This window comes from Camellia sinensis, chromosome 12 (assembly GCF_055761805.1).
Source record: "Camellia sinensis isolate YWXY chromosome 12, ASM5576180v1, whole genome shotgun sequence".
Classification (NCBI taxonomy): Eukaryota; Viridiplantae; Streptophyta; class Magnoliopsida; order Ericales; family Theaceae; genus Camellia; species Camellia sinensis.
This window is the reverse complement of record NC_138972.1, coordinates 84467196-84492158: the sequence shown is the minus strand read 5'-3', so window position 1 is coordinate 84492158 and position 24963 is coordinate 84467196. Positions and strand designations below refer to the sequence as shown.

At 36.9% G+C, this 24963-nt stretch overlaps 1 pseudogene; it reads left to right on the top strand.

Annotated features, from left to right (window-relative positions):
• Window positions 1-7809: 7809 nt before the first annotated feature.
• On the top strand, window positions 7810-18338 carry LOC114277212 (putative sugar phosphate/phosphate translocator At2g25520 pseudogene; annotated as a pseudogene).
• The last annotated feature ends 6625 nt before the right edge of the window (window positions 18339-24963 follow it).

Sequence of the window (24963 nt, the reverse complement as noted above, 5' to 3'; positions counted from 1 at the left end):
AAATAATTTAATGACATCTCATGTCACATAATTCAATAATTAACATAAAAGATTTCTTAAATTACTTCCCAATTAAACGGACCGATATAATTACATACATCTTCATGTTTAAATTTCTCTGGTGTTCAAACACCCATTCAAAATTGATTAGAAATATTCAAATTAACATGCTTATGTCCTAAGTCGACATAACAATTTATCATTCCAAATCACTTGAAATTATTGTTAAGAAATAACTTGAGTTGATATCATACATGCATATCAAACGCATCAACTAAAAATAATGAAATAACAAAATAAATTAATCATGCACGATCCTATCACTTGCATCATGAAATAAAAGGATTCTCAAATCATAAATAAAATCCAACGCATTTAAACTTTAAACTTCAAAATGACAAAACATACCTTCATTTAATCAGTTTGATTTGTACATAAATAAACAAATTAAATATGCATTAAAATGTTCTTCTGAATATATATATATATATATATATATATTTTCCGACTCAAGTGCAGAAACAATTCAAGACTATGAATCCACATTGTAATAAACTAAAATTAGTTTGTAAAACTAATATTTTATTCTAGAAACAAATTCTTCCATGTATACTCACGATGAACTATGATAAAGTTAAAATAATTAACACCTTTTCACAAAGGGTTCAAAAATAAGTGGTCTACCAAACGAAACCATAAGTTACTTACAAAAATAACAGAATGTGACCGAGTCACAGAGTTACATGATTTATTAACAAAATTAATTTTCTAGTTACTAAAACCAGAAAATAAATTACAATACAAAATAATTTTATTTTCCTTGTTACTAAAACTAGTAAAATAAAATACCGAAATAATATCTGATTACAAAAATCAGAAAACCAAACCACAAATTAATTTTCTAGTTACTTAAACCAGAAAATAAATTATAACACAAAATCATTTTATTTTTCTTGTTACTGAAACTAGAAAATAAAATACCACAAAACTATCTGATTACAAAAATCAGAACAAACACAAAATAATTTTCTAGTTACCAAAACCAGAAAATAAATGAAAACACAAAATAATTTTATTTTCTTTGTTACTAAAACTAGAAAATAATATTATTTTATTTTCCTTGTTACTAAAACTAGAAAAATAAAATACCAAGAATTTTCTGTAATACCAAATAATATTCTGAATTGTTAATGACACCAGTATCATACTACTAGTTGTTGTCAAAGAAAAGAGACAGTATATTACTACTATCTGTCAAATAGCATAAATCACTATTTGTTTTTCCAACCAGAATATTAATTTGAAAACACAGAAAATTAAATACAATGAAGATACCCAAAAAGGAGTCTGTCTTAAGATTGTTGGACAATCTTCACTGTATTTAAAAAGATTTAATTCTGTTGTGTACAAAACAACAACAAGAATAAAAGAAATAGAGAAAATGAGAGAATATGTTTGATTACAAAAATCAAACTCGAAATAAAAATAAATAAATGAAATCACAGATTTTATTTTGTTACAAAAACAAAATTAAAATCTGATTAAATAATCAAATAAAACATAATTAAATTAAACAACTTACTTGGTTAATTTATTTGAATAACTTTTCTGATCAAGTCCAGTGTTTAACACTGTGTCCTTAAGACAGATTCGTCCTCTCCACGGTGCTTTCAGAATTTGGACGTCTATCTCCCAGGATGAAATGATCTTACCACAAACAATAGCAGCACTACAAATTGTTTGCCTTACGAACACACTAAGTGTTTACACTCTTTCTTTCGGAAATAAAATGCAGCAAGATGAAGAATAGAATTAACAGAGGTGAAATACGAAATTTCTGAATGCAAAACATCAAATGAGGGTGGTCCTATTTATAGATGTGAAGGTGGCTCTTGGTTTTGAATTAAACAGGTATGTAGCTCTTGGTTTTGAATTGAACAGGTATCATACCTGTTGGGTTTTGAATTCAAACAGATAGTAAAACGGGAAGGGCCCTGTTTGGGTGCGCGTTAATTCCAAAACAGTTTATTTCGGTTTGAAACTGGGAAGGGCCCTGTTTGGATGAACAAAAAATCCAAACTAATTTAATTTGAATTCTGGATTTTATTTTAATAAAAAATAAAATTGAATTCAAATGTTTTTGGCCCAAAAAGATTAGAAGCCCAACCCAACACCACACACCCGCGCCCAAGCCCAGCCGAACGGTGGCGCGCGTGGTGATTTTTGGGTCCAATGGGTCTAGCCCATTTTGCCCATAACCTCTCCCTCTAAAACACTTGGGTACCCCTTGGGGCACACCCCAAGTATCTCACCCTAAGCCTTATAAACCCTTTCAAAACCTCCCACCAAATCAATGTGGGACAAGCCAATTTACAACCTTAAGGAATTTCCACCAAAATTCCATTTCCATGGAGCACACTTTGGCTTCAAATTCCCATTCACTCGGTAATGGTTTTGAGCAACCAAATATACTACGTGAATCACAACGCGGCATAGAACGCGTTACCACTTTGACCCGAGTAAATCGACACTCGGGGCCCACCTAAAAAATAGACCAAACTTTAGGAAAAATTAACCATTTCCAACAGATTGGACATGGGTTTGGATTCCCTGTGAAATGAAACATGAGAACACGTTAGTAAGTGCTTCATGCAATTATGCCCTGTTGGCAATCAGCTCATTTGGAGCCCCCTTTTTTTTTTTTAAATTATTATTATTATTATTATTTTTTAATGCATGATGGGTCAGTTTTCTGTTGTGAAAGCCTGTGTCTCCATCATATGTTTTCAATAATTATGACTCAATGTGGTTGTATTAATACATAATATGATTTGATTAGGATTGCATATGTAATTTAAAATTGATTATTTTATGCAACTTGAGAATAACGCGAAGGAAAACAATGATATCTCTATAAAGTCGTTTCTAATTTTATTCACAATGACATTAAAGATTATGTGTCAATATTTGATTTATGAAAACTCAATTATATAAGATTTAACTTTTTTACCATGTGATTGTGATTAAATTATGAATTTATAATATTTTTCATAATCTAATATAGTTAACCAAAAAATATTTAATTAGTTATATTAATTTTAATTTTTTATGTGACAAAATGAACACAAGTGGACTTCTGTATCATGTAATCCTTTTGGAGAGTGTGCACCACAAAAGTTTTGAAACTATTAGAACAAGTCAAGCATGGACATGGAGATGCTTTTTTAAACTAATTAGAAGAAGTCAAGCATGGATATGGAGATGCTTCTTTGAGGTCTTTCTTAATAAAATTATGATAAATTACACTTTATAATTTTAAATTACTATTTTTTTTTTTGTTGGCCTTTAAAGTTAATATTTTCTTAACAATCTGATCCCTTAACTATTATATTTTTGTTAATGTGATCCAATTTTTGTCAAATACACTTAACATATTGATTTGAATGGCCAAAGTAGAAAATGTTTAACACTAGGCTCAAAGTGGAAAAATGTAACACTTAAGGCGTTAAAGTATAAAAAGTTTTAGTACCACTTCTTTTTTTCTTTTTCTTTTTTAAATACTAAAAATTGGATGGATGGAAGTTATCACATTGACAAAAGTTTAATAGTTTAATTATTAAATTATAACATACTAGATTAAAAGTTTAAGGGGTCAAAAAGAGAATTAGTTAATACTTTAATGGTGCAAAATGTAATTCATTCTAAATTTTAAAGTTGTTACCAATTAACCTTCAACCAAATTATAGTATCAAATGTAACATATATGTGCTTTGAATACAAGTTTTAAGTTTGCTAGGTCTAACTACATATTTACTGCTTTGAATACAAGTTTTAAGTTTGCTAGGTCTAACTACATATTTACTGCCCTTTCTTTGGTGTGTGTGTGTTATTTACTGCCCTTTCTTTGGTGTGTGTGTGTGTGTGTGTGTGTGTGTGTGTGTGTGAGAGAGAGAGAGAGAGAGAGAGAGTACTAATTTAAGTTACAATCAAAATTACATTATATAATAATTATTAGGTTGACATTATCCAACTTTTTTATTTGGTAAGTATGAGTTCAGCTTGATTATATTGCATCAGTCATATAAGTGACATAGGTTGAGATCATCCATCACTACAACAAAATGTACCTTTGGCGATTAAAATTGGCAGCTAAAAAAAATATAGTCGCCAATAGTTGTGGAATTGGTAATCAAAATTTTTTTTAGTCGGGATATATTGATTATTGGTGACTAAAAAAAAATTAGTCACTAAATATAAAAGAATTGGCTACAAAAAAATATTTTAGTCGCCATATATTGAGTTTTGGCTACTAAAGTAATTTAGTCGCCAAATGTAAAATAAAAAATTATTTTTTATCTTTGGCGACAAAAAATTTGGTCGCCAAAAACATATTTTTAGCAACAAAAAAATATTTTAGTTGCCATATATTGAGTTTTGGCTACTAAAATAACTTAGTTGACGAATGTAAAATAAAAAATTATTTTTATCTTTGGCGACCAAAAGTTTGGTCACCAAAAACATATTTTTAGCGACAAAAAAATATTTTAGTAGCCAAAAAACTAACATATTTGGACATTTGAAAATTTGGAGGGATTTAAAAAATTAATTGGCTTTTAGTCGCTAATTGTGTAATATATATAGACTAGTGTATGCTAGTGCCTGAAGGCACTGTGCAATTAATAATGAGATTAAAATATAAATCAAAATAAAATTATTAAAACATAATGTTAAGATTTTCCTTTTCAATGGTGGTGGACAGTCACAGAGCGGAGGTGGCGATGAGTCCCTTAGTTCAACACCCATTTCAAAAACTTTTTCAAATTTTCTTAAGTTTTATGAGTAAATTTTAATTTATACTATAATGCTATTATATGTATTAAAAATTCAGGTCATTAAATTTATTTAAATTTTTATTAAAAAATTAAATGTTAGTATTTTATGATGAAATGTCTTCAAATTATTCTAATATCAAAGTTAATATTTTTTATTAAAATTAATAATTTTATTGAATTTATATTAAAAATAATACATGATATAGCTGTTTGGTTTGATTTTTTTAAATTATTTTTTTATTTTTTTGAAAAAATAGAAATTAATTTGACAAAAATAAATTGTTTGGTGTGATTTTTAAAAAATTGTTTTAAAGGTATTTTCATTTATTTTATTGGATTTCTTTTTTTGTATTTTTCTCATTTTTTTGTACTTTTTAAATGCACCTAATCTAAATATATTTGAAAAGGAAAACAAATTGACTAAAATATTAAAAAATTCTAACAATAAAAAAAATTCAAACAAAAATCTGTGCATTTTTATTTGGATTTTTGTTTTTTTTTAATGAATTTTTTTTTTCGTATTTAATGCATCTAATTTTCATATATCTAAAAAGTACCCAAAAAAAATGACTAAAATATGGAGGGAAAAAAAATGAGTAATAACAAACGAAAACCAGTCTAAAAATAATTTCTGAAAAATTAGACCAAACAAATATATTTTCAACACCCATTTCAAAAACTATTTCAAAATCATAAGAAATCAACACTCATTTTTTAATTTCTACTATAATGCTATTATATGTATTAAAAATTCAGGTCATTAAATTTATTTAAATTTTTATTAAAAAATTAAAAAATTAAATGTTAGTATTTTATGATAAAATGTCTTCAAATTATTCTAATATCAAAGTTAATATTTTTTATTAAAATTATTAATTTTTTTGAATTTATATTAAAAATAATACATGATACAGCGGTTTGGTTTGATTTTTTAAATTATTTTTTGATTTTTTTGAAAAAATAGAAATTAATTTGACAAAAATAAATTGTTTGGTTTGATTTTTAAAAAATTGTTTTGAAGGTATTTTCATTTATTTTCTTGGATTTTTTTTGTTGTATTTTTCTCATTTTTTTGTACTTTTTAAATGCACCTAATCTAAATATATTTGAAAATTAAAACAAATTGACTAAAATATTTTAAAAAATTAACAATAAAAAAATTCAAACAAAAATCTGTGCATTTTTATTTGGATTTTTGTTTTTTTTAATGAATTTTTTTTTCGTATTTTACTTTTTAAATGCATCTAATTTTGATATATCTAAAAAGTACCCCCAAAAAAATGACTAAAATATGGAGGGAAAAAAAATTGAGTAATAACAAACAAAAACCAGTCTAAAAATGATTTTTGAAAAATTATACCAAACAAATATATTTTCAACATCCATTTCAAAAACTATTTCAAAATCATAAAAAATCAACACTCATTTTCCATTAAGGAATTAAATCCATTTCATATATGAAACTAAAATCAAAACCCATTTTATGAAGATCAAATATTATTTCAAATCCAAAATTTTTTAAAAAATTAAATCCATACCTTACATTAAAAAAAAAATCTATATAAATAAAGAACAAATAGAACTTAAAAAAAAAAAAAAAAAAAAAACAACCAAACACATCTTAAGATTAGAAACACACAACCCAAAAAGCCTCTGATGCCACTCATTCTCTCTCACCGAAAGCCATCATCATCATCAAAAAAAGACCCCAAATGCATATGCCTTGTCATCATCATTATCAAGAGTTTATAATGTTTGTACGTACTTGCAATTGCTACTGCTTCCTCGTCCTCAAGAGTTTATAATGTTTGTACGTACTTGCAATTGCTACTGCTTCCTCGTCCTCAAGAGTTGCAGCAAAACCGTTGATATCTCGAGAGTAAGAGTAAAATATTGTCTCTTTGACCTTCTCATTACTGCGCCAACATTATAAGGAGATGTTTAGTTTAGTTTTTTTTTTTTTTTTAAAAAAAAATTATTTATTTTTGTTTTTAGTGAATTTTTTTTTTCATATTTTTTAAAAGTTTTAAATTTTTAGATTTGACTTGATGAGATGAACTGAATTTTTTTTAAAAAAATTTAGAAAATACAATTAATTATTTTGGCATTTTCAATTTTTTTTTATTTAAAAATTCATCTACAAAAGATTGACCAAAAATATTTTTTAAAAAAATTACGTAATTAAGAATTCATTAAAAATAAAAATAAAGAATTCAAAAAAAATTTGTAAGTTTTTTTTAGGATTGAGACCCCCTCCAATCACCACCCTCACCCTCCCCCCCCACACATACACATGGTGGGTGGTGATTGGAAGAAAAGAGAAAAGAAAAAGAAAAAGAAAGAGACCAATCAGGTGAAAAGGGGGTCAAGGGTCGGGAAAAAAGGAGGTCCAAGTCATGATTGTTTTTTTTATTATTTTTAAATTTGAAAAAAAAAATGTGACTTGTATAGTTGTTCCCATATACAGAAGTAGAGATATAATATACCAAATTCCATACCTTCCCAAGAAGGATGCAAGAAACTGGCAATGCGAATCTTTCACCTTGGTAACAGTAGCCTCTGCATCTTCTAGTCCATGTGAATGCACTCCCACGTACACTATATATGACTGTATTTGATATGTTAATAAGCATCAATTAGATGGAAAAAAGAAGGGAAAAAAGAAAACTGTCCATAAATTGGATATTAAAAGAAACAATAAAAAATATAATTATGGGATATACATTGAATTGCGAGGTAAAATTTTTCAACCATATTGGGTTTCAAAATTTAGAGGAAGCCAAATTACCAGTTTGGCTGCAAAAGCCGGTGCTTGGAAGAAAAGAAAGAAAAGAATGAATAGGGCAAGGAAGGGTGAAAGTTTTGAAAACGACATTTTTGGTTTCTCTTAATCCAAAATTCATTTTTTGTAAAGAGTGGATGGGTGTGTTTTGAAATTTAAAATGTAGAAAGGTGAGGTGCGACAGATAAGATAATGATGGGTGGTTGCAAAGTTTGTGGCTCTTGGACGGAAAATTCAAGTAGGGTGAGAGAAAAGGTTTTCATTTCAGCTGTCCATCTAAATATAGAAATGAATCAGGACCATTAAAATGTCCTAGTAGGACAGTTGTCTCTAACATATTTTCAAAAACCTTTGTGCCTTATTATATAGATATATTTGGTTTCCAAACCCAAACCAGCGCCTTTGTCTATCTCTCTCTCTCTCTCTCTTTCTCTCTCTCTCTCTCTCTTTCTCCATCTGTCTCTCCCTCTCCGCTACTCCTCTCCCCTCCCTCGCTGTCGCCAACAACCGGCGCACCGATTCACCTCAATGTTGGTCATCGTCGCCTGAGATCTATCACTCAATGAAGCTCGATCGGCTGCTCCTCTCTCACAGTTCCTCGCATTGTAAAGTTTTTATCTTCCAACTCCGCCTACATCTACCTCTCTGTTTCCTTCATCCAGATGCTCAAAGCCCTAATGCCCATCGCTATCTACTCCATCAGAATCATCTTCCGAAAAGACTCTTTCAACTCCAACACCATGGCCAACATGCTCTCTATCTCCTTCGGCGTTGCCATCGCTGCCTATGGAGAAGCCAAATTCGATTCCTGGGGTTTTTTTCTTCAACTCGGTGCTGTGGGTTTTGAAGCCACTCGATTGGTTTTGATTCAGATCTTGCTTACTTCCAAAGGTATTACTTTGAATCCAATCACTTCGCTTTACTATTTTGCACCTTGTTGTTTTGTTTTTATCTCTGTTCCTTGTCTTTTCATTGAATTCCCTGTTTTGAGGGACATTTCCTGTCACGACCCAAACCCACCCCTATGGGTTTAGCACCGTAACCGGCCAGTAATCCGAGATTACCGAAAGCCTGCTTAACAGTAATACAGTAATACAGAGTACAGGGGCTGGCGGAAGCCAATACAGTAAATAAACAATGTCCAATGAGCTGTGACAGTCTGTATGCCAAAAAGACTTTTCATTCAAATATATACAGTCAGACAAAACAGTATGTACATATATACGATCATTCAGTTCAGGGACCTAATCCCTATCAAACAGTACAGTAACAGTCTATACAGTCAAATAGGACAGATACAGAGACAGACGGGGAATTTAAAAACACCACTAAGCCGTAGCTTGACAAGCTCGGAACCTTGCAGTGAAGCACAACGGTTGGCTTGACAAAACTGGAGTTTACCCCGACGCTTCTAGCTGCGGTCTGGTGCCTGCACACCTACATATATATATGAACAGTGAGCTAAAACCCAGTGAATAACATAATGCGTAAAGAGGTTAAGAATGAATGTCCTTACAGTAATGAAAACAGTTCATTAAATCAGTATTTCAGTCGTTCAGTCGATACAGTCATATGTGGTACATCCATTAGCATAACAGTACAGTAACAGTAGGTCTTAAAATGACCGAGCAGTAAATGATGGCCATCAGTCAGTAACAGTAGTGGTTCCAACGAGGGAACCGACAGAGATCTCTGTAGCAGTAGCAGTAAACAGTAGTTACTAAGGATGCCACAATACAGTTTAGAATATAGGACATACATTCATTCAATTAACAGTATCAGTTCAAAAAGCAGTACGTTTCAATTGTTGAGAAGATAATCATTTTGAACATATCTTTACACAGTTGTTACTCACAGAGTTCTGGGCTACAGTAAAGCTAGAGCGCGTCCCCAGTCGCCAACCCTACACAGTATACAGATTGAACACACACTAAGCTACACAGTTGGGAAAGATAATAACTTAATCCCTAATTGCCTCGGTGTGTTCTACATCTATATCCTCATTAAGATACCTTAAACTAGGCCTAATAATGCCTAGGATGAGATGAGGATGAAAAGATACACTTTAAAAGCATTTTTAGAAAACAGGGGTTACGCTCGAGCGTAGGTTACTCCGCTCGAACGGACATGCAGACAAAGGTTTACGCTCGAGCGTAGAATTACCCGCTCGAGCGTTCTGCAAAACAGTCAAAAGTGCTGGATATGTGAAAATCACGCTCGATTGGGTGCTCGACACCCGCTCGAGCATGAGACACAATGCCCCGCTTGAACGTCAATTATTCCGCTCGAGCGGAATTCAAAACAGAACAGAATGTTGGGAGCACGATTTCCACGCTCGAGCGCCAGTCACCCCGCTCGAGCGTGAGTCCAAATTCTAGAAATTCCAGATTTGAACCTCAAGCTCAAAACCAAGTTTTAAACCATAAATTTCGATCCTCTTGGGTCAATTTTCCAGAAAACACATCAAAACTCATACTTTAACATGATTCAAAACTCAATTTGTAAAATCAAAGCCCAATGGTGTTTCAAATAAATCCAATTCAAACAAATTTCCATGAATAAGAAGAACATGCAAACATGCATGAATTTAAACCATTTCAAGCTTCAATTTCATGCTCTACTGAGCCAATTCTTTCAAAGACAAGGTGAAAACATGGTCTATTGTAAAAATATGAGCATGCATGTACAATTTCATGAAGGACAACTTCAAAACTTCAAAGTAAAGGCATGCATGCATGAACTAGGCTCCAATTCAACATTATGAGACCAAAACTTGACTTAAATCACTAAAGGCTCAAGAACCACGCATGAACAAGCTTAAATACAACAAGGAGAGGTTGGAATTCCTTACCTAGGTCTTGAATTAGAGGTATGAAGGCTCAATAAGGCAAATCTCTCACAATTTCTTCAAGATTCCAAGCAATTCAAGATGAATTCATTCTACCTCCCTATTCTCCCTCTCTAGTCAGCTATACACTCAAGAATAATGGCTGAGCAAATGTTTGTAAAGCAAGACTAAGCCTTAGACAAGGTTTGGTGTAATGGCCCACTCAAATGGCAAAGTTGTAGTTAAGTCAAACTATGTAACTTCTCAATAATTAACCTAATTTAATCATACCGAATCAGTTTTCAGATAAATATACCATAAAATCACATTAATTCTAAGGATCACAAATCATCAATCAATTTCGGATTCGGCCGCCGATAAGGCCTTCAATTTGCAATTTAAACATAAAAGCACGAACAGATAATCAAATAACCAAACAGATAGAATTACAACTAAACAGGTATACTCAGTCAATTCAGTTTCAATTTCAGTCGGTCAGTTCAGTAGTTTATTCAGTTCACTTATCAGTCATAATCAGTTCAGTTTAACAGTAATTAGTGGTTAATCAGTAAACAGTGACGAGGGTTGTTACAGTCTCCCCTCATTAAAAAGAGTTTAGTCCTCTAAACTAGAGTTACCTTCGTTTTGGAAGAAAACAGGATTCAGTGGAAACAGTTCGGGATATCTTTTAGTCATGTCATCTTCCCTTTCCCAAGTGGTATACGCGCCACCGTGGTTTTGCCCGTCGACTTTCACTAACGAGATTTCTTTGTTTCTCAACTTCTTGATCCGTCTGTTTACAATCTGAATAGGTCGTTCCTCGTAAGTGTAGTTATCACTCAGCACTACACGAGTAGGCTCTATTACATGGAAAGGATCCCGGAGGTAGTCCCTCAACATAGATATGTGGAAGACGTTGTGCATATGCTCCATTTCAGGAGGAAGTGCAACTTGATACGCCACCGGATTGATTTTCTCAATTATCTCATATGGTCCGACGTATCTCGGCGCTAATTTGCCTTTGACTCCAAAACGAGTCTGGTCTTTCATCAGTGTCACTTTCACAAACACGTGATCACCCACTTCGTATTCTCTATCCCGTCTTCTGACATCAGCATAACTTTTTTGTCTGCTCTATGCGATTTTCAGTCTCTGTTGTATCAGTTTCACTTTCTCAGTTGTTTCGTATACAATCTCGGGCCCAAGCAAAGGCCCATCTCCAACTTCTGCCCAACAAATCGGAGATCTACATTTTCTGCCATACAATGCCTCGAAAGGCGCCATACCAATACTTGAATGATAGTTGTTGTTGTAGGCGAATTCAGCCAACGGCAAATGGCTTTCCCAGTTTTCCTGAAAATCAAGGACACACATTCTCAGTAAATCCTCCAGAGTCTGGATGGTTCTTTCTGACTGGCCATCGGTCTGAAGATGATAAGTACTACTCAGTCTCAATTCAGTACCCAACGCAGTCTGTAAGCTTTGCCAAAATCTCGATGTAAACTTCGAATCCCTGTCAGAAACAATGGACACAGGCACTCCATGCAGTCTAACAATTTCATCAATATAGAGTATAGCCAATTTGTCCGTATTATAAATTGTCTTGACAGGTAAGAAGTGAGCAGATTTAGTCAGTCTATCAACAATAACCCAAATTGAGTCCGTACCTTTACTGGAGCGAGGTAATCCAACGATAAATTCCGTGGTAATATGTTCCCATTTCCACTCCAGTATCGGTAAGGGCTGCAATAAGCCTGCGGGTCGTTGATGTTCGGCTTTGACTTGTTGGCAATGAAGACATTTTGATACAAAATCGGCAATTTCTTTCTTTATTCCCGGCCACCAGAAATTCAGTTTCAGATCTTGATACATTTTCGTATTCCCTGGATGGATAGAAAATTTTGAATTGTGGCCCTCTTGCAGAACTCTTCTTTTTAATTCAGAATCATTTGGTACGCACAGTCTTTCTTGAAATTTCAGTACATTATTTTCAAATTTGAAACCCGGTCTTGGTTTAGTTTCCCTTTCTTCGATGATTTTCTTCAAGAAGTCATCCAGTTGCTGTTTCTCTTTAATTTCTTCAATCAGTGCTAGTTGAGCAGAAATAGCAGCTAAGGTTCTACCTTGTTCTCGTAAAACAATTTCAATTTTAGATTTTTCAAGGTCACAAAACAATTCTTTCTGCCCAGTGAGCAAACAGGCTAAATTTTCAGTCGATTTCTGAATCAGTGCATCGGCAACGGTGTTGGCTTTTCCCGGATGGTACAAAATCTGTAGGTCATAGTCTTTAATCAGTTCTAGCCATCTCCGCTGTCTCATGTTCAGTTCTTTCTGTGTGAAGAAATATTTCAAACTCTTATGGTCGGTATATACTTCACACGTCGCCCCATAAAGGTAGTGACGCCAGATTTTTAGTGCAAATACTACTGCCGCAAGTTCCAGATCATGGGTCGGGTAGTTCTTTTCATGCGGTCTCAGTTGTCGGGAAGCATAGGCAATTACTCTCCCATTCTGCATTAAAACACACCCCAAACCCTTATGAGAAGCATCACTAAATACAGTATAACCATCCGTACCTGAAGGTAGGGTAAGAACTGGTGCAGTCACAAGTCGAGTTTTCAACTCCTGGAAAGCAGATTCCCTTTGGTCAGTCCAGTCGAACGATATCCCTTTCTGAGTTAACTGAGTCAACAGTAAGGCAATTTTGGAGAAATCTCTAACAAATCTTCCGTAATATCCGGTTAGTCCCAAAAAGCTTCGAACTTCTGTCACATTTATTGGTCTAGGCCAGTTCACTACAGCTTCAATTTTCTGCGGATCAACAGAAATTCCATCTTTGCTAACAATATGCCCCAAAAACATAATATGATCAAGCCAAAATTCACATTTAGACAATTTAGCATAAAGTTTATATTCTCTTAGGGTCTGTAGGGCAAGTCTCAGATGATGTTCATGTTCTTCTATACTTTTGGAGTAAATCAGTATGTCATCAATGAATACGACAATAAAGTCATCAAGGTACAGTTTAAAGATTCTGTTCATGAGGTCCATGAATGCAGCAGGTGCATTGGTAACTCCAAAAGGCATAACTAAAAATTCGTAATGTCCGTACCTCGTTTGAAAAACAGTTTTATCAATGTCTTCTGGTTTAACTTTTAACTGATGGTATCCAGATCTGAGATCGATCTTAGAAAACACTTGAGCACCTTGTAACTGATCAAATAAGTCATCAATACGTGGCAATGGGTATTTATTTTTCACAGTTACCTTGTTCAGTTCACGGTAGTCAATGCACAGTCTCAGTGAGCCGTTTTTCTTTTTCACAAATAAAACAGGAGCACCCCAAGGCAAAGTGCTAGGTCTGATGAACTTCTTATCTAACAGTTCCTGCAATTGCACTTTCAATTCCTTCAGTTCAGTTGGAGCCATTCGGTAAGGAGCTTTAGATACTGGCTGCGTTCCCAGAATCACATCAATGGTGAATTCAATCTCTCTGTCAGTCAAATCCCCTGGCAGATTATCTGGGAAAACATCTGAAAATTCTCTGACTATAGGAATACTGTTCACGTTAGCATCATCATCAGTAGATACAGTCAATGCAGAACACAGGTATCCCTTACACCCCTTTCTAATCAATTTAACAGCTTTCACAGATGAAATCAAATACGGAGGAGGTACTACTCCGACCCCATTAAACACAAATTCGGGTAAACCCGATGGACGGAAAACTACTTGTTTCGTTACACAGTCTATGGTGGCATGGTATTTCGTTAACCAGTCCATTCCCAATATTACATCAAAATGATCAATGTTCAGTGGCAGTAAGTCAATAAACAAATGTACATCTCCAACAATAATTTCACAAGCAGGGTACATATATGCACAGGTCATAGATTCCCCAATGGGTGATGATACAGCTAACAGATAATTCATGGGTTCTAATGGTCTATTCAGTTTTCGCAAAAAAGCATGCGACACATATGAATGCGTAGACCCCGAATCAATCAGTACATAAGCATTTTGATTACAAATAGAGAGAATACCTGAAACAACGGTCTTGGTATTCTGCACGTCTCCCGGTACTAGGGCGAATACTCGGCCCTGCCTCATGGGCTCTTTCCCGGTAGCTTTGGGGTTCGGTTTTGGTGCAACAGTTGAGACTGCCACGCTTGGTGTAGCTTTACTACTAGCCTGTGGAGCAGAGGGGCAGTCTTTAACCATGTGGCCCACCTTGCCACACCTGTAACAAGCTCCAGATATTTTGTAACAGACCCCTTTGTGCTTCTTGCCACACTCAGAACAGGGTGGTATGAAACCACTTCCCTGGCTGGGGCTAGTTGTTGACCCCGTATTCTGTTTCTTGTTCACTGGGTTATGTTTTCCTTTCTTGAATTTGAAACCCTGCCTTTTCCCACGCCATTCAGACGCTGGTGTTTCAGTTTTCTGTGCCTCGATGTTCGATTCAGCCATCAAGGCTCGGTCAAGAACATTTACATAGTTTGGTAGTTTCAGAACATTAATTCTGTCGAGAATTGCAACATTAACGCCACCTTCGAACTTCCTGGCCTTCTTATACTCGGTGTCCACCATGTGTGGTGCATATCTAGCAAGTTCGGTGAATTTTGTTTCATATTCAGCAACAGACATTGTGCCCTGTCTCAGCTGTTCAAACTCAGTTACTTTTCTATCCCTGACACACTGAGGGAACTACTTTTCGAAGAAGGCTCCTTTGAATTGAGCCCAAGTCATAACTGTATTTTCATTACGGATAAGCATCCACCACCTTCTAGCTTCTTCTTGCAGAGTAAAAGTGGCCAATAGCACTTTATGTGCTTCAGAGCCCGGAAAAATCTCAAACAATTTTTCAGTCTCAAGAACCCATGCCTCAGCTTTTAACGGTTCAAGGCCTCCCTGAAAGGATGGCGGTTTCATTTTGCTGAACTTGTGGGTGAGAGCAATTATGTCCCTATCATTAACGTTAGTATTCTGTTCCGGTACAGCCGGAGGAGGAGGTGGGGGCTGTTGATTCTGTTGCTGGTCTAATCTTTCAGTTATCAGTTCCATCATCCGTTCCAGTCTGGCCATTCTGGCCTCAGAGGATGAGGATTCAGTTGCAGTGTTTGCATTATCCATTTCACTATAAGCAGTTGTAACAATTATCAATATAGGCAGTCATTGTTTACACAGGTTCATACTTTAGCATATATTCAGTCAGTCATATCACACATTTATCATGCTCATGTAATGCCCTAATCACTTTTCTAGGACATCCTATAGCTCATTTGGACACGTGTGTGCGTTATGACTCGTGGTAAGTATCGCTCTGATACCACTCTGTCACGACCCAAACCTTTAGCACCGTAACAGGCTAGTAATCCGAGATTACTGAAGGCCTGCTTAACAGTAATACAGTAATACAGAGTACAGGGGCTGGCGGAAGCCAATACAATAAATAAACAATGTCCAATGAGCTGTGACAGTCTGTATGCCAAAAAGACTTTTCATTCAAATATATACAGTCAGACAAAACAGTATGTACATATATACGATCATTCAGTTCAGGGACCTAATCCCTATCAAACAGTACAGTAACAGTCTATACAGTCGAACAAGACAGATACAGAGACAGACGGGGAATTTAAAAACACCCTTAAGCCGTAGCTTGACAGGCTCGGAACCTCGTAGTGAGGCACAACGGTTGGCTTGACAAAACTGGAGTTTACCCCGACGTTTCTAGCTGCGGTCTGGTGCCTGCACACCTACATATATATATGAACAATGAGCTAAAGCCCAGTGAATAACACAATGCGTAAAGAGGTTAAGAATGAATGTCCTTACAGTGATGAAAACAGTTCATTAAATCAGTATTTCAGTCGTTCAGTCGATACAGTCATATGTGGTACATCCATTAACATAACAGTACAGTAAACAGTAGGTCTTAAAAAGACCGAGCAGTAAATAATGGCCATCAGTCAGTAATAGTAGTGGTTCCAACGAGGGAACCGACAGAGATCTCTATAGCAGTAGCAGCAAACAATAGTTGCTAAGGATGCCACAAAATAGTTTAGAATATAGGACATACATTCATTCAATTAGCAATATCAGTTCAGAAAGCAGTACGTTTCAATTGTTCAGAAGATAATCATTTTGAACATATCTTTACACAGTTATTACTCACAGAGTTCTGGGCTACAGTAAAGCTAGAGCGCGTCCCCAGTCGCCAACCCTACACAGTATACAGATTGAACACACACTAAGCTACACAGTTGGGAAAGATAATAACTTAATCCCTAATTGCCTCGGTGTGTTCTACATCTATATCCTCATTAAGATGCCTTAAACTAGGCTTAATAATGCCTAGGATGAGATGAGGATGAAAATATGCACTTTAAAAGCATTTTCAGAAAACAGGGGTCACGCTCGAGCGTAGGTTACTCCGCTCGAGTGGACATGCAGACAAAGGTTTACGCTCGAGCGTAGAATTACCCGCTCGAGCGTTCTGCAAAACAGTCAAAAGTGCTGGATATGCGAAAATCACGCTCGATTGGGCGCTCGACACCCGCTCGAGCATGAGACACAATGCCCCGCTCGAGCGTCAATTATTCCGCTCGAGCGGAATTCAAAACAGAACAGAATGCTGGGAACACGATTTCCACGCTCGAGCGCCAGTCACCCCGCTCGAGCGTGAGTCCAAATTCTAGAAATTCTAGATTTGAACCTCAAGCTCAAAACCAAGTTTTAAACCATAAATTTCGATCCTCTTGGGTCAATTTTCCAGAAAACACATCAAAACTCATACTTTAACATGATTCAAAACTCAATTTGTAAAATCAAAGCCCAAGGGTGTTTCAAATAAATCCAATTCAAACAAATTTCCATGAATAAGAAGAACATGCAAACATGCATGAATTTAAACCATTTCAAGCTTCAATTTCATGCTCTACTGAGCCAATTATTTCAAAGACAAGGTGAAAACATGGTCTACTGTAAAAATATGAGCATGCATGTACAATTTCATGAAGGACAACTTCAAAACTTTAAAGTAAAGGCATGCATGCATGAACTAGGCTCCAATTCAACATTATGAGACCAAAACTTGACTTAAATCACTAAAGGCTCAAGAACCACGCATGAAAAAGCTTAAATACAACAAGGAGAGGTTGGAATTCCTTACCTAGGTCTTGAATTAGAGGTATGGAGGCTCAAGAAGGCAAATCTCTCACAATTTCTTCAAGATTCCAAGCAATTCAAGATGAATTCATTCTACCTCCCTATTCTCCCTCTCTAGTCGGCTATACACTCAAGAATAATGGCTGTGCAAATGTTTGTAAAGCAAGACTAAGCCTTAGACAAGGTTTGGTGTAATGGCCCACTCAAATGGCAAAGTTGTAGTTAAGTCAAACTATGTAACTTCTCAATAATTAACCTAATTTCATCATACCGAATCAGTTTTCAGATAAATATACCATAAAATCACATTAATTCTAAGGATCACAAATCATCAATCAATTTCGGATTCGGCCGCCGATAAGGCCTCCAATTTGCAATTTAAACATAAAAGCACGAACAGATAATCAAATAACCAAACATATAGAATTACAACTAAACAGGTATACTCAGTCAATTCAGTTTCAATTTCAGTCGGTCAGTTCAGTAGTTTATTCAGTTCACTTATCAGTCATAATCAGTTCAGTTTAACAGTAATCAGTGGTTAATCAGTAAACAGTGACGAGGGTTGTTACACTTCCAGTTTCCATTTCGATTTTGCCATTTTTGGGACCAGTTCGCTTTGTGCTTTGCTTTGAATCTTGCTGTTTTTTTGCTTGTTGGGAAGACATCGGCTTTGACTATGAATGTTGCTGGGGTTGTCAAGGATTGGTTGTTGATTGTTGATTGATTCGTTGTTAAAATAATTTAGAAACACAAGAAATGAATTTGAGAAAATGGGTATGGAAATTATATATATATATATATATATATATATTGTATGAGAAGGGTTCAAGAACGTTGTTGGAAAATTTGAAGATCTTCGAAGATCCTTGAAGAAAAATTTAGATTCTCTAGAAGATGATGAGAAGCTTAGATTCTTCAATAGTCTTAACTAAGAACACAAGAACAAAGAGATGATGGAGATAAGAGATTGGGTGAAGAAGAAGACAAAGTAGTTAGAGAGAGGATAATGACAAAGCTCTCCCATGGATCTCCCACTTTCACTCTCAAGGTTGATAATGAAGATGGAAAATTAGTTCTTTCCCAAGTATTGTCTCTCAAAAATCCATCCCTTGTAAAGCTATGGGTGGGCGTTATTTATAGGCATCTCATGATGTAGGATGGAGCCCATGTGCAAGGCACATGGGGAATATTCTCTCTAATCACCTTGTCCGAGGAGGTGACCTCTCTGAGGATGAGGAAAACCCCGAAGAGGAGATTAACCTCTCGGCGAACCCTTCTTCTTAGCCACACCTAACCAATGATCCCCAATCATCCCAAAGGGTCAGGGGTAGTCCCAGAGGACATCCTACCGTATAAGGTCAGGGGTAGTTCAAAAGAATGCCCTGCCGCAAATATTGTCGAGTCTTAGGGACCCCTTAGATTGTGCCACATCGACCCGAGTATAGGCTAGTTTAACCGAAGAGTGAATTTATCTCCACTCACCGTCCTCGGGATTAGGTCCTTTGTTCAGACTCCATTACATCCATGGTTCTGGTGCATAGATCCCAGAAAGCAGCCCGCAAGTGTTCTGGGACTCATTAACGGAGCGACTTCTAGATTACATCTGAATCCGTTCGAAGCCAAGTGCTTCGGATTCTGGGTTCGTGGATCCGAACCCTTTCGAGTCCGAGACCGAGTAAGTCTCTAAGTTCGTGGATCCGAACCCTTTAGGCTTAGAGTGATTCAACCTGTTTGATGGCGATAAATCCGGACCCACCAATCTTAGACTTGCGATAAATTCGGGCCCACTAACCTTGGACTACTGGGCCTAATTAATTTAGTGGGCTCAAATTAGCTCCTCTTACATTTGCCCCTTACGTGTATGAGAAATTGCGAATTTCTCAAACATGCATATTTACCACTTCTGCGGCCATGCTACACTTCATTCTCTCGGGAATATTTGCCTTCATATGACTTTTAGATAAGATTGCCAACTAATATTGATAAGAAGGAATCTTTTAGCCTTATGCCATGTTTGGCAAATACACTTTTATACCTTTGATTTATTCTCTCCAAAAAAAAAAAATCAAAATTTTAAATATTAATAATCCACCCACCAAGAATAATCAAGAATTAAACTCCTCTCCCAAGTAATAGTTAGACACTTTTCTTTTTCTTCCTTTTCTTCTTCTTCTTTTTTTTTTTTTTTTTTTTTGGTCTTATCTTGTAAAGGGCTCACGTAGCTTTTCTTCATAATTTTGATTCAGGTTCCTTTTTGAAGCCAAATAAACAAATCTCAATAATATATAAATATATATATATTGTAGAATATCTGAGAAACAAACTTTCTTATCCAGGTCAAAGAAAAATAAATAAAGCCCATATATATATTTTTAAATATTGAAGGCCCACTATCTTTATATATATGTCCTTATCCCTTTTTGTCAAACCCTGTTCCTCTCTCTACACTGGGACAAGACCCAAGCTTGCTTTGCACTCCATTTGAAGACCACTGCCAAGACCCAAGCTTGCTTTGCACTCCATTTGAAGAACACTGCCGCCGCTTCTCTAAATCAAGAAAACAGAGACCACGATGAAACTTTTTTTTTATTTACAGAAGATCAAAATCCAAGGACCCATTTGCTTTCTTCTTCTTCAAGCAGCTCTGCTTCGGGTTTGCTCACTGCTAACTGCTGTAACTCCAGACACGCCGACACCGCGACCTAAGTCGTCGCTGAAGACCTACACCATTGTGCACGCCGTCCGCCGCAACAGTTTTGGTTACCACTAGCGTCGCATCTCGGCCACTGGTTCACGCCGACACCCGCCCAGCTCGTTGCTGGCTGGCGTATCCTTCGCACCCGATGCCTTGTGCCAACGCCAAACCAACCTATCGTCATCCTCTCTTTGCTGAAACTTCACCTCTGGCCTCGGCTGCACAGCGCCAACCACACGTCGCCCACTCAACGCGTCGTGTGGCCTTGCTTAACGCCGTTCAGCTTGTCCAGTTCGCCAGCTTCAACATTTGCTCACTTCGACGCCGTTTTCTCGCGATTTCAGTTTGTACTGTTCTTGGCCACTCTCTCTCACGGTTGTGGCCTTCAGATCTGTAAGTATATTCTTCAAAAGCCACTCTCTAACCTCTTGTTTTGACGAAATCTGAATTTGTGAGCCTTGCTGGAAATTTGATTTGGGCTTTTGAGATTTGTGGGCATTGTTGTATACCAATTTTGAACTTGAGATGATTGAAGCTTCTATTGTATCTTCATTTGCATGAGTAATGTAATCATGAAATTCATGTTTTGGAGCTTAACCTTATATTGATAAATCTGACACAGATGGAGTATTATTGTTGCAAAGATTCATTAGTGTAGAGAGAGATAAGTTGAATCCTTTGAGTCTTGGTGCCGTTGTTGCTAGCTTTGCTTGAATGGGGTGAATAAAATAAATGTTGTTGTTGTCGATGAAACCCGAGGAAATGAGGTCCTCATATTGCATATAAATCTTGTTGTCGAAACATTGATTGTCGTTTTGTTGATCTTGTGGATGCTTGGGAAATACATAGCTGATGCCAAAATTTTGTGTGACCATTGTAGCTTTGCGTTGGCTTGAAAGGAATCGGCCTGGAGAGACAAAACCTTGATTGTTGCATTTTCATGAACTCGCTCAGAGGAATAAAATTGTTGCAGCTTAAGTAAATCATTACTATTGTTATTTGTTGATGTTGCCCCATTCCGATAATGCCTGAATCATGATTTGAAATTGATATTGCTAGTCTTGTTTGTCAGCTTCGCTATTTCAAGCAAATGAATTCTTGTAAGAACTCCATGACCCCGGGGCCCTCAGAACCCGTACTAATAAGAGCAAGGGTTGTTCCTCGGAACGGAAGCAAGACTGTCCCTTGGGAGTCCGAAAGTAGCACACACCCTACTTTGGCAAGAAAGATCCCTCCGGAAGGCAACCGAATCTACCAAGCTTGCACCAACAAAAGTAAAGATTGTCTCTCGGAAGTCCGAGCAGAAGCAAGGCTGTCCCTCAGAAGTCCGAGGGTGTCCCCCAAGAGTTCAAATAGTAACACACACCCTACTTCAACAAGAAAGGTCCCTTTGGAAGGCAATCAAGTCTACCACGCTTGCATCAACAAAAGTAAAGATTGTCTTTCGGAAGTCCGAGCGGAAGCAAGGCTATTCCTCAGAAGTCCGAGTGGAAACAAGGCTGTCCCTCAAAAGTTCGAGCGGAAACAAGGCTGTCCCTCGGAAGTTCGAGTGGATGCGCACTTCTACTTTGACAGCTAATGGAAGCAAAGGCTATCCCTCGGGAGTTTGAGTAGGTGTCCACTCTACTTTGACAAGAAAGATCCTCGGAGCTTGTACTGATGGTAGCAATGGCTGTTCTTCGGACCCGCACTAATGAAAGCAAGAGCTGTCCCTCGGAAGTTCGAACAGAAGCAAGGCTATCTCTCAGGAGTCCGAATAGTAGCACACATCCTACTTCAGCAAAAAAAAGATCTCTTCTGACAGGCAACCAAGTCTTGAGGGCTCTTCTTCGAAAGTCCAAGTGGGAGCACACATTTTACTTTAGTAAGAAAGATCCTCGAAGCTCGCACTGATGGAAGCGAGATCTGTTCTTCAAAAGTCTGAGTGGGAGCATACACTACTTCAGCAAGAAAGATCTATAAAGCTCACACTGATGGAAACGAGGTCTATTCTTCGAAAGTCTGAGTGGGAGCACACACTCTGCTTCAACAAGAGAGATCCCTTCAAGTTGGTAACCTAGTTTACTATTCCTCTTTCTTCTTTAAGGGCCAACAAAAAAAATTGAAAACTATTTCAAGCAACATAACACAATGAAGATATACAATGTAGAGAAAATAACTTCCAATAAAGATACACAATATTGAGGAAATAACTTTCTTCATAACATAAGAAAGAAAGATAGAAAATTCTCGGACAATGCAGTAAATACAAATTGTAAATGTCATAGATAGACTTCTTCTGCGGAATGTTGACATTTGCCCCTGGAGTTGCAAGGTCATTTGGAAAGCTTTCACCAGCTGCTTGTGCTGTGGCCATCATGCACCATCATAGCCATGTCTTCTAAGATATCCTGGGGCCCTTGTTCTTTGAATTCTAGCTCGTCTACTTCGACTTTCTTTCTAAAGATCTTCTTAAGCGTCCTGCACTTTTATGTAGGATGTCCCAGTGATCAGTGGAAAACACAATAATTAGGACCCTCACGGTCCTTCTTCGGCAAAAGTTTTTCGATACGAGGCAACTTCAATTCCCCATCTGCTACCCATTCTTTAACTAAGGCCTTCACCTCCTCAACACTACACGGAAAAGGAGTGTCATCTTCGCAGTTTTTTCTCTTCTGACCTCTGAATCCCTCCCCTTGCGACTTTCGGGTAGAAGACGCGGAAGCCGCAGTGACAGAAGGTCCTCGGGATGACTTGAAACTGGTTTTATAACTAGTCTCGAACTCGATCTCCTGAGATTGAGGTATGCTAATGTTTCGAGATGCTTCAATTAGTACCGAGAAGGTGGGTAGCTTGTGATTAACAAGAAACATCTTGTACCCGTTCAATGCCCCTTCAACACAGATTTGGACCAAGTAGCTTTCTTCCACAGCCTCATGACAATTCACGGCTTTATCTTGGAACCTCTTCACATATTCGAGAATGTCTTCACCCTCTTGCTGCTTTTCCTTACATAGGGTAAGTGCAGTAACTTTCTTAGTCGCTTGAAAGAATTTGGCATGGAATTTGCTGACCATTTCCTTCCCAGTCCGAACAGAGTTTGGTGCCAAATTAACATACCAACTATATGCTCGGTCAGTGAGGGCCTTAGAGAATTCTCTCAGCCGGAGGACGTGGTTTGAACCATGAATACCTAGGGTCTCGATGAATTGCACAATATGTTCTCAAGCATTTCCTTGTTTGCCATCGAATTTGATGAACTTCGGCACTGTATACCCATCCGGGTATGGATAACTCAACATGTCAATAGGGTAAGGTGCCTTGACATCTAGATCAGGAAAATAGGGTAAAGTCTTCTTGCCCCGTTCGAGATCGAACATGGCCTGCACATCGGCAAGCGTGAGAAACTGTTGAGGGAGAAAGTTTGATGGTGGCATTCCCAAAACTTGGCTTATGGACCCCAAGACTAAACTAGGAGCAACTTGGCCACTCTGGTGTTGAGAATTCATCATCAGTGAAGACACATGACGATATTTGCCATCGACACCTATGGACATGCCATTTGGTGATGAGACGTTGCATTGGGTCCCATAAAGTTCATTGCACGCCACAACTATATTAGGTTGGACTTGCAAACTTGGGGTTGGAGCCAAAGGAGACCCACTCGGTACACGAGTAGAATGTACAATCAGTGGAACAAAATTAGACATGGATGGAGCACCATTTTGTAGAGAAATTTCTGTAGGCCTTCCTTGAACTTCCACCGTCGCTGGAACACCATTCATCGCGCTGGAAACTCCTCCAACCACCGCTTGACCATGGCTCGATCCTCCAGGTGCATGATTTTACGCTCCATGGGTCGCAGGTTGGCCATGACTTGTTCCTCCTAGCACGTGATTTTGCACACCATTTTGTACAACTTCAGCGAGAATTTGCAGTGGATCTTGATGGTTCTGACCATTCCCAACATTACCATGAAGTTGATGTTTATTGGGGCCAACTTGACCTCCATTTGTTACTAGTGGTGCGAAATTCGAACCTATCACTAACATGGTGTGGGTGAGATTTTGAAGGGTTGTGAGAATCTCTTGTTGAGTGTATTGGAGTCCTTGAATGGCTTCAAGGATGAGAGGTGAGTCTTGAACTTGAGCCCTTTCATCACCACCATTGGAAGAGCTTTGTTGATGAACTTCTTCTTCTCTCGCCATCTTCACCAAAGTTGTGTAGATTCCAAATCTTGTTGAGACCATTAACCAATCCGCCTCCCCAGCAGAGTCGCCAAATGTATGAGAGGGTTCAAGAACGTCGTTAGAAAATTCAAAGATTTTCGCAGATCCTTGAAGAAAAATTTGAATTCTCTAGAAGATGATGAGAGGCTTAGATTCTTCAATTGTCTCAACTAAGAACACAAGAGCAAAGAGATGATAGAGATAAGAGATTGGGTGAAGAAGAAGGCAAAGTAGTTAGAGAGAGGATAATGGCAAGGCTCTCCCATGGATCTCTCACTTTCACTCTCGAGGTTGATAATGGAGATGGAAAATTAGTTCTTTCCCAAGTGTTGTCTCTCCAAAATCCATCCTTTATAAAGCTATGGGTGAGTGTTATTTATAGGCACCTCATGATGTAGGATGGAGCCAATGTATTCTCTCTAACCACCTTGTCCGAGGAGGTGACC